Here is a 14,200-nt window from a genome sequence, read left to right as displayed (position 1 = left end):
CTGTAAAGGTATTCAAGTTGAGGGCAGTACCAAAGTGTGTGTTTGTTATGATTCACAGGTGGGAATCCAACATAAATTTGAGGGATGTCCAGAAAGACAGACCTACTCTTAATATGCTTGGCCAATGTGCTGGGAGACATCTCTGTTGGACTGACATGGGGACACAGCAGCAGACATTGAAATTGGAATTCTTGTTGCACCAAACAATGATAAGGGGATCTGTGAGCCAGTGCAGTACCTCCTCATACCTGACAAGCAGAGGAACTTTATGCAGATATCAATAGTTTTCTTCCTTATTGCTGTATTTTATGCCATGTCGACAGAGAAGTTGTCTAGTTAATTCTGAATGAAGGAAAAGCTACAGAAAACCAGAAGACCCTCTACATAAGCTCCTAGAGGCATAAATATTATTTATAGCACTTCATTCTTATTTAACTGGGGGAAGTAAATGCTAATAAATGCTCAAAATAAAGAGATTAGAGATGTGATTTAGCACAGTCAGGGATGATGGTTATTCATCAGAAGTATCTATTCATTTTTTTTCTTCTATTTATTTTTCTTCATTTTTCTTTGACATAGTTGCCTAAGAGACTGTTTTGACATTGATAGTTCAGGGAGGAGCAAATGCATGCACTGAGGACTTGGATGAGTTTCTGCTATTTGAATTTGCTTGAGATTTTATTAAATAGCACCGCAGCTCAGGACAAGCTGATTGCATTTCACAGCCTATTTCCCCGTACTCCCTAAATGCTGATTTACCAAGAATGAAATTCATATACACATACTCTGGAGCATGTGTTAAAGCTGTGCTAAACATTTTCCATGTAACCTCCAGCTGACAACATTTTGCCAGAAAGCCTGGTACTTAGAAATGATAAATAAATAAAACAAATAAAAACTTGTGTTGTAATAAGGAGACAATGGAACAGCTGCAGGGCATGGAGTAAATTCAGCTTGACTTGATGTGGACACAGTGGCTGGACTTTACCCAAGAGATATTAGCAACATTCAGATTCCTAAGGGGAAGACTGTGGAGAGGGAAGAAGGGATCTCATTGGGAGGTCTCTTAGCACATTTGGAAAAATAAACACAGAAACTATGAAAAATAATATTTAAGCAGCAAAATCAGCATATACTGTCCTCCTGTAGTATGTTGAAAAAACATGAACTTGTCTCAGGAAGAAAAAATAATGAACAGATCTTTGTTTTGCTTTGTTTTGTTTGGAGGGAGAATAGGAAGAAGATGGAGGAGGGCTGGAGCTTGAGAAGGCAAACTGTGTGACAACAGCCACCAAGCGAAGGAAAGAGAAACAGTGAAGGTAAAGAAAGCAATAGCAAAGAGGGTATACCAAGTGTGCTTCTAAAGGGTGCTACTCATTAAAAGAAAAGAAACCCCCACCAGACTTCTTTAATCGTATTTGTAAGGGCAAAAGTAACACACAGCACAAATGCTTCTGTCATGAAAACATTTTCAGTTCCAGCAAAATTTCAGAGCAGTTCCTCAGCACCAGTAGTGGTAACAAGCGCAACAGCAAAAGCTACAGTAGGTGGAACATTTATGTCTATTTTTCTTTACCTTTCATGGGTGGGCTGTCTTCTGCTTATAGTACTGTACATTGTTCTTTACTGAACATGTTGCAGTAATAGACCACTGAGACCTGTATTATCTGTGCCCTGTTGTAGTTGTAGGAAGTTGTAGGAAGAAGGAGTTGTAGGCCTCTTGTAGGAAGGCCAAATGCTGGGTTTGTTTCTCATACAAAGTAGTTTTATACATTGAGGATGAACACCCTGATATGTATTTATGCTTTAGGCACCCACATTTAGAAATAACAGCCTTAGAACCATGTAAGGACCAGTGGCAGTGGTGGAACTGAAAACCAGGGGGAAAACTTAGAAACAATATACATCAAGCAGGCATACCAGATTCCTGTATGCTGGTTTCCTGTTACTCAACTGGTAGGCAGAACTTTCTGAGTTGGAAACTATAATAGTTTAAGAGAAAGTAAAATGGGGTCATGTTAATCTGTTCTCTCTTATGTTTTCACTGAAATGCATGAGGGAGGCTAAGCAAGAATTTCTGCCATAACTGCCACTCTGACTTTAGCTTGACTGGGATGTCATGATCAAATGGCTTCACTTGCCTGGTACGTGCTCCTCTGCTTTTTACATCCTTGATATCCCAGTTTATACACGTGCACACGCTGGCTGCTTCCAGGACACCACAACCCGTCCTGATAATTGCACTGCTGAAGCTATCTGCTGTGTTAAAGGTCAGCAGAAGGGCCTTAGCGGTGAAGTAGCACTTGCCTATCAGAATGCAAAATACTGGGGCGAGAGAAGTAAAACTCAACTATTATATATTACAAAACTCAAGACATTTAAAGTCCAGTATATCATCTCATGTTCCTATATCCAGAGAAGAATGTCACAGCGTGACTCCATCCTTGTGACAGAAACTGAAAGAAGAATGAAAAATAATGCAAAGTTATCTCCTTTTTGTTAAAATCTATTGTAATCTTGTGTTCTTCCTCTGTTATTGCACTGAAATAAAGCTATTTTAATCCCAGGGTACAACTTAGAGAAGCCCTGATCTAATAATTGCAAAACCTCCCAATCCGATACTTTAGAACTTGGACTACTTGTCACTTATGAATATTCATACAGACCACTAGAAGAATTATATTCTGTCTGCAGTTACAGGCAGGAAAAGGACACGGTAAATTCTAAAGAGACAGCAGTATTTCATGGAGCACTTGTGAAATATTAAGGGCATCCACAACAAAATTCTTGTAGGAAAATGGTTCAGGAGCAGTATATGGAACAGTGATAACAACGTCATGGAACACTTCTTTTAGAGATAAACAAAATACAGAAAACCATCTGAAGTCTTAGAAAAGTTGGAATTCATCAAGAAACCTCATAATATATATATTTCTCTTACATGAAGGAGTATCCACGCTGATCAGGTAAGACACTGAACTCAAGAGGCTTATACAAACTTTGCAAAAGAAACTAGGAAAACAAACTAAATGCAAATTTTATCTTAATGGAAGACAAGTTTTTATCTGAAGTAAGTATTTACCTCCTGAAAGCCTGCCCTAAGGTTTACAGTTAAGAATAGTTCAAAATGTGAAAAATCTTATGCTTGTTTATGTCCATTCCTTTATGATTACATCAACTGCAGAATTCCTTGCTAGTAAAATAATAAATGTTTAAGAAGATTATTTTCTAGTGCTTTTTGACAAGTCAGCACATACATAAAAAAGCCTAATCTCACCCTAGCAAGAAGTGGACTTGTTCCAATGGCAGATGTACTAACCCAAGCAGTTATTCAGTGAGTTGGTTGCTTTGAAGGACTGACTGTTGTCTGAAGTGGGAGACTTCTTGTGTTCACAGTATTCCCTGAAGAAATGAAAGTGGCCTTTTATGAGTTCTTCCATTAATAAAGATCTTAAAAATAGAGGTAAGGTAGTGTTGAGACCTCTACAACCAGAGGTTAATGGTAGCTTACCCGCTACCATGCTGCTGCTGAAATGAAGGAATCACTTGCTCTCCTGCTCCCTCATCTCTCTTCCTACTTTTCTTTCTTTCCACCCCACCTCCTGGCAAGACAGTTGTCCCTCCCTTGCAGCAGCTCCGATGCTGCAATGGGCTTTTTTTTTTCCTTCTCATTTACACATCAGAAAACCACTCAGTTGATGTAATGACTTCGCTTCTGTCATTTTAAGGAATTAAAGTTGCCTATGATGAAGTCTGGCAGGCTTCAGAGCCAGCAGAATTTTGTAAAGACCATTGACTAAATCAAATCAGACCCCTGGCCACTACCATGATGTCATTTGTCCCTGCTCCAGGCCAGTCCTGTTCAGGCCACGCAGCCTCTCTGCGGGGCAGCTAGACTGTCAGCAAATGTAGAAGTTTGTTTGGTTTAGATGTGTCTACAGTCTGGACTGCTGAGTTTTCTAGACTTCTGCACATGGAGGATGCAGGTCCTCTTCCTCTGAGGTAAACACCTTTATTCTTAGAACAAAATTTAAAATATTGTATAGAGATTAGAGAAAGCTGCAAACGAAAAAAATGTCATAAGCCTGAAGCTTGACCAAGACAGTCCAGGTGTCTTGGAAGAAACTCTTCTTGGGAATTTTGTGGGTAAGTTGAAGTGCTGAGAGGAAACATTTTTGGCACTCTCATTGAGAGTAACAGTTTCCATTTCTGAAATTATGTACATATACCTTAACCTTTGCTTTCCGTCCCAGCTACTTATTATACCTGATACTTTATTGTATTTCAGTATGTTTTCCATCTTCTGCCTGGGTCTCATTTCCACAGAACAGCTTCAGTTTAAGGAATTTTATTTCCATCCCCCACCTGCCATTGCCAAAGGAATGCCTCTGATTATTTGCCCTGATCTTTCCTAAACGTATCCATGCTGAGGTTGCTTTTATGTTGGTGCCTGCCAGATCCCATCCCCAGGACTTCACTTTCCCTGGGGCATCACCTGAAGATGTTCAGAGAGTAAAATTTGCTTTTTGGGAGCCTACAAATGCTTTAGTCTGTTTCAGGCAAGTGTGTCTCCGTGCACCAGGTGCTGAGAGTCATATCCTGTCTTGAGTTAAACCCATAAAAACTCATTAAAATCAATGGAGATGCACAGGGAAAAAAAAAGTAGTACTTAGCTCAGATACACTGGGCTCTCATCTGTAGGCTTAATAATCTATTGATAGAGTCATCCTGTGTTCCAAAGCATGCCAACACTTCCTATAACATGTTGTGATTGTGCTGCGCTTTCAGCAAAGGTGGGTCTTGTATTTAAAAATGACATTTGCTTTACCATTCTGCCTAAATTGTGGATAATGTTTTAATAAATGGTATTTTTAAAAAGAAATATATTATTTGATAAAATTATTACTCAAACTGAATTCCGTCAAATTGTCACAGTTGTTATGTGCTTAAAAAGCTTCTGCTCCTCTATTATTAAGTGGTAAAAGATTATAATTTGATAAAAATGGATACTAAAATGACTGATTTTAAAAAGTATGTTTCAATAAAATTCAGCATAAAAATTCAAAGCAAAATGTAAAAAAAAAGATTTCCTTTATTATTTTAAATCTACACATTTAAAAATATTTCAGTGAACAAATGAATGTTGTAATAGAAGGTACATCACAGGTACTACATTATCCTCAGTTTCCAGCACTCTCTCATTCGCTTGTATGATGATTCATCAGTCCCTACTTATACACTATATACTTCAGTATAAGAGATACAGAGTGTACACAGTAAACATGAAGTGCAAAGGAGGTTGTGGTAGTGGAAGTTAAAACAGTACTTTGAAAACCCTCTTAGTCAAGGGCATTAGTTTTGGGGGCATATACAGCTCCATCCCTGGAAGAGGGGGTTTGGCAGTTGTAATTGCAAAAACTCTAACTCGACAAGTAAATACATTGCAGCTGATTTTTCCTGAGCACAAATGTAACCGTAATGACCACACTTTTTTTTATAACTCATTGTAACGTGAATGAAAACTGCGGGAAGCTAATTTTTTTCTTGTTCAATTTAAAATTGAACTAGGAATCAGGTGTTCAAAAGAGAATGGTTTGAGAACTGGAGAATAAAAAGCTTTGAAGGAGGTTAAAAATGAGGGAACTGAATTGCTAGTGAAAGAGAAGTTTGCTTATTTATTAAACCAGTGATATTGTCAATTGACTAGGAAATAGAAATGAACTAAACAAGTAAACTACAGAAAAAAAAGAAACAAAAAGAACAGCTTAGGAATAACCCAGAGAATATCAAAGATAGTGATAATTTCTTGAATATTTGGTAAACTAAAGAAACCAAAAGTAAAGCCATAAAAAGCTAGACCCTGCATATTTGCATTTGTTCCTGGTGTGGTAAGCTTACTTCTATTAAACAAACAAACAAACAAAAAACCACAAAAGGAGCCAAAAGGCATTGATCTGATACTGGGATGTTCGTTGTTCTGCCAGGTGTTGTTCACTGCATCCAGGTAAGGATCAGCGCCTCAGAGGGTCCCTTTGTGCTTTCACAGGGTGTTTGTTGCTCGTGCAAGAAGTTACGTGAGCGCTTCAGAATGCTAGTTACAGTGTCAGCCTGAATAAGAAGGGTCTTGCTACAAAACAAGATGTCAGCAGTAACTAATTAGGGGAGTGAGTTATTGTAACTCAGGCTGCTGCATCACCGCTACAATATTAGTTCCAGCGCTGTCATCACAGAAACTCAACACGCTTGTTTCTTCACTCCACAGGTGAGCTGGCCACACCAGACTCCAGTTAAAAGCAACAGTGAGCTCAAAGCACATATTTCTGTGTTTTAACAGGAGCCATGTAAAAGATAAATTTCAAGTTGCATTTCAGATTAAAACTGCAGCAGGGTCCTAACAGTGAAGTCTTGAGTGTATTTACCCTATAGATAATAAATCAAAAATTAAGAATACCATGGCAATACATTCTAAAAGGAGTCAATCTTCAGCTGTGTGAAGCACAGTAGATTTTAATTTTGTAACAGAAAAGGCAGCCTGGGGTCTTGATAATTTCTTAGAACATGCCAGTAGGTCTGGTATCATCACTGGAAACCAAGCTTGAGCTTAGGAGTATAAGCATCGGATGAAAAGACATGTCAAAGTGTGCAGCCCAGCCTCTAGGAAGCTGAAAAAAACCACTAGAAGATAAGTGCATGTGCTGCAGCATTTTGTTGACCACAGCGTGTAGCCTGGTGCCCATATGAGGACCTTCCACTGATGAAACTGGTGGGCAGGTTATAATTTCCAGCACAACCCATTAACCACCTCGTTTCAGCAACATCGCAGGAGACTGAGTGAAAATACATGAAAGTGCCATTGCTCTTTTGTTGAGGAAATTACCTGTTGCCTTCCAAGGGTAAAATCAGATAGACTCTGTCAAGGGTTAGTGGGGGAGCAGCCAACTGAGCATTTCACCACAGTGTAAGATACAAAAATATTCTGGAATGGGAAATGACACATTTGATGCCCCTGGAGTGTTACTTGAGCTATTTAAATAATATATTTTTCTCTTCACTCCCTAAAGGAAAAAGTGCGTTTTAGAATTTCCAGACCACCTGAAATATAAAGTCATTGAAAAAGAAGCAGACAATCCCTTCCCCTCAGATTTGTCTGGTATTTATTGATTATTTTTTTTAAAAAAACTATTTAATTTACCTGAATTTTGGCTCTTTCGGAAAAAAACAAAACAAAGCAAAACAAAACCAAAAATTCAAAATGAAAACTTAGAAGAATATGTTTTGGAAACAGTAAAATCAGTTTAAAGGTATCTGAGTTTTTCCTTTGTTTCCTGCCCCAGAACTACTTATCAAATTTGTCTCAAATTCATAAATCCTGAAGTAGCTTTTTAAAAGTGATCTATTATTTTTACCCATCTCTGCATGCTATGTCATCAGTTACTGATCATAAAAATACCTTTTGTATATAGAGAGTAGGTGCCCATCTCTTTTTTTTTTTAAGTACATTTTCCAATTTATTGTGTTATATTTTTCAGTTCTCTCCCATCTATTTGATAATGATCTTGGATTTCTGGTTCCGGTCAGACTATGTTGCTGACTAGCTATTGATATTATTATTATTATTATTTGTCTTTGTTATTTCTTAGTAAGTTGATCTTTGGGTAATTTCTGCATTATTTCTACTAAAGATATTCTCTAGATTGTACTACTGGCATTCACTGAGTTCCCCTAAATAGTTATATTCTGCACCTTAGAAAACCTCTAACACCTTAGCACAACCTAAAGGCTAAAGATGAAGTTCTGACCTTAAAAAATGGTATCTCTTTTTGGCTAAGGACAGTACTTTACTGTAAGGAGTTCTTGCTTGTTAATACAAACACAGGTCTGGTTTTATGGTAGTATTTATTTATGACTTCTTTATATCAAGGCTCTCTAAACTTCTCCTGTAATATACTCTGTCACAGTTTCACATAAAACCGTCTACCAGAAGGGATTGACATTAGTTATGAGAGAGAGCAGCAGCAGCTCTTTAGACACATAACTACTGTGCCATTTTGATGTAATTCAGTTTAAATTTCAAACATTTCTATTTAACATAATCAAGTGGTATGAAATCTTCTTTTAAAATGGCAAGTATACAGTACTAGCTCAATTGGCACTTAGCAACGGTCCTTTTACAATATGCACAATAGCTTCCAGCAGGGAGTTTTTTAAGGACCATCCTCTGAGAGCACAAACTCACACACGTACAATCAGGAGACATCAAGGTTCTATCTCCAGCTCCCCTTGAGATGTTATTTAGCTAATGCACAAATGTTACAGCTAAGCTGTTAGCCTGAAAAATAGAACAAGCAGTTGTGTGCAGGTACACATCTTTTCTTTTTTTCATTCCAGGATAGCTTCATATTATAATGTCACATGAAGTAACACCTAGAAAGGTGTAGTATGTGATTTTTACTCAATAGGTGGATTTCCACATTTAAATGCACTGCTGCAGTCAAGTGCCTCCTCTTGAATACTGTATTATACAGTGGCAAAGCACCTTTGAGTGGGTATGCAGCTGCAGTCATTACTGGATATTCTTTGGTTAAAGTATTGCTGGAAAGATATAGCTCTATCACAGGCTGCCATCACCAGTAAATACTGCTATGAGCATAGCTGTTTTACATCCAACAAAAAGAAAAGATCTGGTCCTGCAGCTAGCTTTCCTCGAGAGAGTCAAATCCTGGCAAACAAGCCCCTTGTCTCAACTGCAAACCTCCCATACTTATTGGTTGTCTTCCAAAAACTGTGCTGAACCATATAATAAGTTCAAATTTCATTAAGCTCAGGAGCACAGGGAGTTTCTAGCATGCTGCTAAAATCATGGCATAATGTTCTGAACCGGATGATTGCATTATAATCTCATTTCAGTTGGGATCTTCTTTTCCTAATAGAAGGCTTTTAAATCCAAGATAGGAAAGTAAGGGGGTCTCCAACGCTGAAGTCTGCACTTGTGTTACTAAATACATTGCTTAGACTTTGTGCACATGGAAAGAGATGATGACATTGATATTGCCATAGTAATGCTGTCTTGGGTGTAAGACTTCAGTGCTGGCTTTAATTCTGTTCATATGGAAAGCTGCAACAGCAACATGGTAACACCATGGTGACAGCCTGGAGGACTACCTCTGCCTGATGATAAATATACTTTTTTTTTTTTTTAACTAACAAGAAATGTGACCGTTTGGTAAGACGCCTTGATGACAGATTGATGGACAGAGCTTCCAACCTGTTTTCTTCCTGACAAAAGTTTTTTTAAGATAAGCACCTCAGAGTAAAATACAATAAAAGCAAGAAAGAGAAAATGGGCATATATTTTTAGACAGTATGAACTATGTAAAGAGAGGATATTATTGTACGCTTGGAACAATGAATTAGCAGTGTAACAGATTCTTTAAAAAGGTGCTCTTTGCTAGTGCATAACCACGAAACCCATGGAAAAGCCTGGAAATCCATGAAAGCAGGGATATTTTCTGCTTATTCTGTTTTATTTCTTAATATTTTTAAATCATAAAATAACGTAGATATAAGTTAATGAAAAGAACTTGTGAAATCATGTTGGATTTTTACTGTTTGGTTGTGGGGAAAAAGTTTTTTTCAGTCAAAACATTTGCTTAGACATATTCTAATTGCAGTGTTTTGATTTGTTAATTTTAAAATGACATTTCAAACTTAAATATACATTTGTTTAATAAAGAAAACTTCAAAAATTCTCTAAAAAACCCTGAATATTTTATGATTTAGATTGATTTTTTTATTCTTTTCTAAACCTGCAGAAGACATTTAAACTTATATTGTTTCAGATGTGGATCAAAGTAATATATGTGCTCTTAATTTTTCAGTTCAGACAGTGAATCAAAGAATTAGTGATGTGTACTTCTCTGACTATAAGTACTAGTACAGGCTTTGGTTAGGTTAAGAACCTTTCCTTAATCTGGTCTATTAAAAGTGCCTGTGTTCTAAATCTGCATGATTTACCTGAATAACAAAGCAGAATAAGGTTTTTTTGTTTGGTTGGTTTTGGTTTTGTGTTGTTTTTTGGTTTTTTTTTTTTTAAATTCTACCGACAAATTGTCAGACACTCTAGGGATTGCTGACCATCTGTAATATTACCAGTTGTCCCATTCTGAGTATTCGGGCACAGGAACAGCTGATATTAGAGACAATTTTTTTTGTGGCCATTGAGAGCCACAGCAAAACTTGCTCTTCTTGACTCCCAGGCGCTGGTTTGAAGTATAGTGCTGGACCATGAAGCCAACACATTAGGTCCCAGGAGTTAGTTTATACAGGGTCTTTATTTAAAAGATCAAAGATGAGAGTGCATAGTGACTCCTGTGAAATTTTGATGTTTGATAGTGGCTCACTGGCCACACCAGTTTGGGAGTGGTTGACTCCCCAGAGATGTCATCTATGTAGGCATAGAAAAAAGCAAGACTGACACAGTGTGGTGCAAGTGTAGAACATAATTTTTAAACTTCTAAGTGTTTTATTTTGACCATTCTGATTGCCTAGGTAAAGTGGAACTGGTAAAGTCACCTGGAGAATTCACTTGCCCCAAGGCTCAATATTTGATTTTCATGGTTTCTCTTTTGGGTTTTATAATGTTTTTTGCTTCAAAATCCAAAGTGCAGCAGTCTACAAAAAATGGTGACAAGTAGCAGATTGTCCTTTTTTTATTATTATTATTATAACAGAATCATTTTATAATTAGAGCCAGTTAAAAAAAAACCCTAAATCTATAACTAGCTCCAAACTAATTCTTGGCTATTCTACTGCTAGAAAAAGCCTAACTAATTTTAAACTATTAAAAAAATCATCTGGGCAGACAAACCTGCCTGCCAAGTTTTAGGTGGACAGGATCCAGAATGGCTGAGATATTATATGTTAAAACTCAGTTCTTACAGTTGAAATGCCAAACTACAACATCAGGACCCTGATGCTATAACTTTTAAGAGAGCTAAGTGGTGTAATACTGGACATAATTATTTCACTCACGAGCAAAAAGGCCTATTACTCATAAGCAGAGCTTTAAGTAAGTTATAAGAGCTATTTCTTCAGAAACATACACCAGTCATTTGACCAAACAAGACTGCGCTTTGCAGTTATATGTTACCATTTTTTGGACTTGCTGCATTGTGCAAATTGACAGATTTTGAAAGTCTGTTGGTTATGGCCTCAAGAGATACTTCGTAAACTTTTATTTATTTATACTAAACCCATTAGGGCAACAAAGGCTAAATCAAACTTATCTCACCCATCTTCTTTTTCTTTATTTCTGTATTTATCTTGGTTATATGCAGTACAGTACCTGGCAGAGTACCAAGGCCTAAAACTCAACTTTCTCTGATGTTGGTGTACTAGCAGCTTAAACAGCAGTTTCCTTGCCAATTTAAACTTTTACTTTTTAATGAAGAATTTAAACCAGAAAACGTGAGCATTCCTTTGGTTTGCTCTTTAGTAGGAAGTAAGTTTGAATTGGCACTGTGATCGCTAAAGCTCTTTACAATCTTATTGAACCAAAACTAAAAATTCTGCTTAAATCTTTGTAGTCATGTAAGAACATAAAACACCAAAAGAACAATAAGCAAAACAAAAAAATAATCAAACCAAATACATTTTACAACTTGGATTTTGGAGAAACAAGCTCCTCTTTAATTTCTTATTTATTAATTTTAAATAAAATCGTTCAGGCCTAACTCATAAGAGAAACTCCCCCTTTGAGGGTGACCTCAAATCTCTCTCAAAATATACAGCATCATAAAATGTACACAGAACATTTTATTCCTATACCTGTGCTGTCATAGGAAGACTATTTCCAGGCTCTGAAATAATATTGCAGACTTCTGGGGTTTTCTGTGTATTTTATGTTGAGGAGCTCCAGAATCTTTCCTTAGTTGTAATAGATCTCCACAAGCTGGCTCAGTTTACCACTCTCAGAAGGGAAAAAGGAGGCATGAGAAACATCGTAATGCCCTGGAGCAACATGTACAGAAAATTGTCTTTCTTTGCTTCTGCTTCCATATATTCTCAAGAGTTTTCTGTTGATGGGTTTGGGCCAAATGACCAAAACAGTCTATGGGGCAGGACTATCGTGCAAAAGGAGATGCCTGAGGCTGTGCTTACCTTGAGGCACTGGGCTTTGTCAGAATCCAGACAACAGCAGGTTCCCAGAAGCTGGGCTGCCTTGCCTCTGATAAGAGTTAGATACTATAGTACCTTCAAAAGCTGGGCTATTACAGCTATTCAGAACGTACATTTAAACACATGTATACATACTTCACTGCCCTTGATGAGATTAGTCATATCATGTAAGAACAGACTTATCTTCAAAGGTACTGCACTTTTACAGCTCTCGTTTTTTTGTTACAGGTACTCCGTGCTTCAGAGAAGGCGGCATACTTGCACAGCTACTTATTCCCCTTCCATCAGATGATGAGCTGGGGATATGGTGACACTGAAATCATATCTGAAAAGTGTTTAGAGATCTTTGGGAGCTAGGTTGAAGAAAACAGAAATATTATTAGATTATGTGCACTTTTCCAGAATTCATGAAATATTTTTTTTTATTTTCAATACATCTGCTAGTGAAGATTTAACTGCTGTTGTCAGTGGTCCCACACACCTTTTTGTGGGAAGACTTGCAGTTCATAAGAAAAAAAACAAAACCAGAACATCACTGGAACTGCAACATAACTACAGCAGCATCTGCACTAACCTAGATGATCATGTACACTTCCCTCAGCTTAGTCTACACTGGAGCCATGGCTTATAATTAACAACTGTTGGCTGCTGTCATTACCAGAAATTTTGAATTAAACCTGTATTCAGGTTGATTTTCAGATCCTGTATTATCAGATACTTCCAGGGTTTAAATGGCTGTTCAGACAGGCTTTCAGAAACAAAACATTGTATAGAACTAGGTAGTTCCTTATGTTCCAAGAAGACAGAGAAGCTCTCAAGCTTCGCAAGGCAGAATGGAACTTACTTAGTTGGACTGAATAGGAATTTTTACTTCCTAGATGTCTTGAGAGTCAAATACGATGAATCTCCTGAAGAAGCACTGGAAAATTTGGCCCAGATTTGTTTTTTGAAGAAAGTATAAATAAAGCTTTATGTAGTATATCTTCTCTGAACGGTTAAGAGGTCCTCCTCCCTTCAGGCTCACCATGCTATCAGGAGCACAAACGGGTGGCCTTTTTCAGGGGAAAACACAGCAATTTTATATTTCAAGAATGGGCACAAACTATGATGGTGCCCTTGCAAAACATAACTCTGCATGTGGACCTCTAAGATATACATGAATATGCAATCAGATACCATCAGATATCTGTTATATTTCAGTTGAAAAAGGACCTTCTCACAAACATATGCAGAAATATGTAGCTACTCCACAAAGAGTAGCTTCTCCGCTTAAGCCTGCCTTGAAATTTCTCTTTTCTTATGGATCAATTAAGCACAAGGCTGGTCATTCAATGTGGACTATAAACTCAGTGCTGAAAACCAAGACAAACAGTGCAGGAATGGGATGAAACATTTGCTGAAACATTTTTGTCAGCCAAACCCAGGTAATCTACATTACAGATTTACACCACGAAGGAATAACCATTGTGTATTTGAGATCACCACAGGAAAAAAAAGAAAAAATAATATTTCTGTATTAAAGTGAGTTCATTGCTGTGTAATTTTCTAACCAAAATGACATCCACAACCTTCCAAAATATGCATGTCTCCAAAATGTCTTCTCTCCTGAAATCTTCGTGTGCATCTAGCATTTCTCTAAACTCTGGTGCTGAAAGACAAAAGAGAACCCAGATGTCACTTGAGGGTTCATCCCCTTCATCATGAGCTGCACTGACAGCCTTGCTTATCTTGGCTGCTCCTTCCTTAATCTATAGGAAAACTAAGCTTGGCCAACCTTTTGCTCAGTGTGGTTTGTTCCCGCTTCCTTTTCCATGCTGGCTCATCCTTCCTGGTTGTCATGTTAAATAATCTGGAGGAGCCTGTGTTACTCCCCTACAAATCTGCATGGGATGAAAGAAAAGGGACACGAAGGTAATGGTAAACCGGCCACAAATGTTGTTGTTTGTGGCTATGGATCCACATAGCAGGAGGCTTATGCAATAGATGCCTTTGTGTTTCCTCATGCAGATGATTTGGCAGCATA

The 14,200-nt window shown here is 37.5% G+C and overlaps 1 long non-coding RNA gene across 1 annotated transcript in view; it reads right to left on the bottom strand.

The window, feature by feature from the left end:
• LOC119148853 overlaps positions 1-14,200 on the bottom strand; it is a 77,815-nt gene that overhangs the window by 8,391 nt on the left and 55,224 nt on the right. The window lies entirely within an intron of this gene.

The sequence above is a fragment of the Falco rusticolus genome, chromosome 5 (genome assembly GCF_015220075.1).
Source record: "Falco rusticolus isolate bFalRus1 chromosome 5, bFalRus1.pri, whole genome shotgun sequence".
Taxonomy (NCBI): Eukaryota; Metazoa; Chordata; class Aves; order Falconiformes; family Falconidae; genus Falco; species Falco rusticolus.
This window is presented reverse-complemented; position numbering and strand designations above follow the sequence as displayed.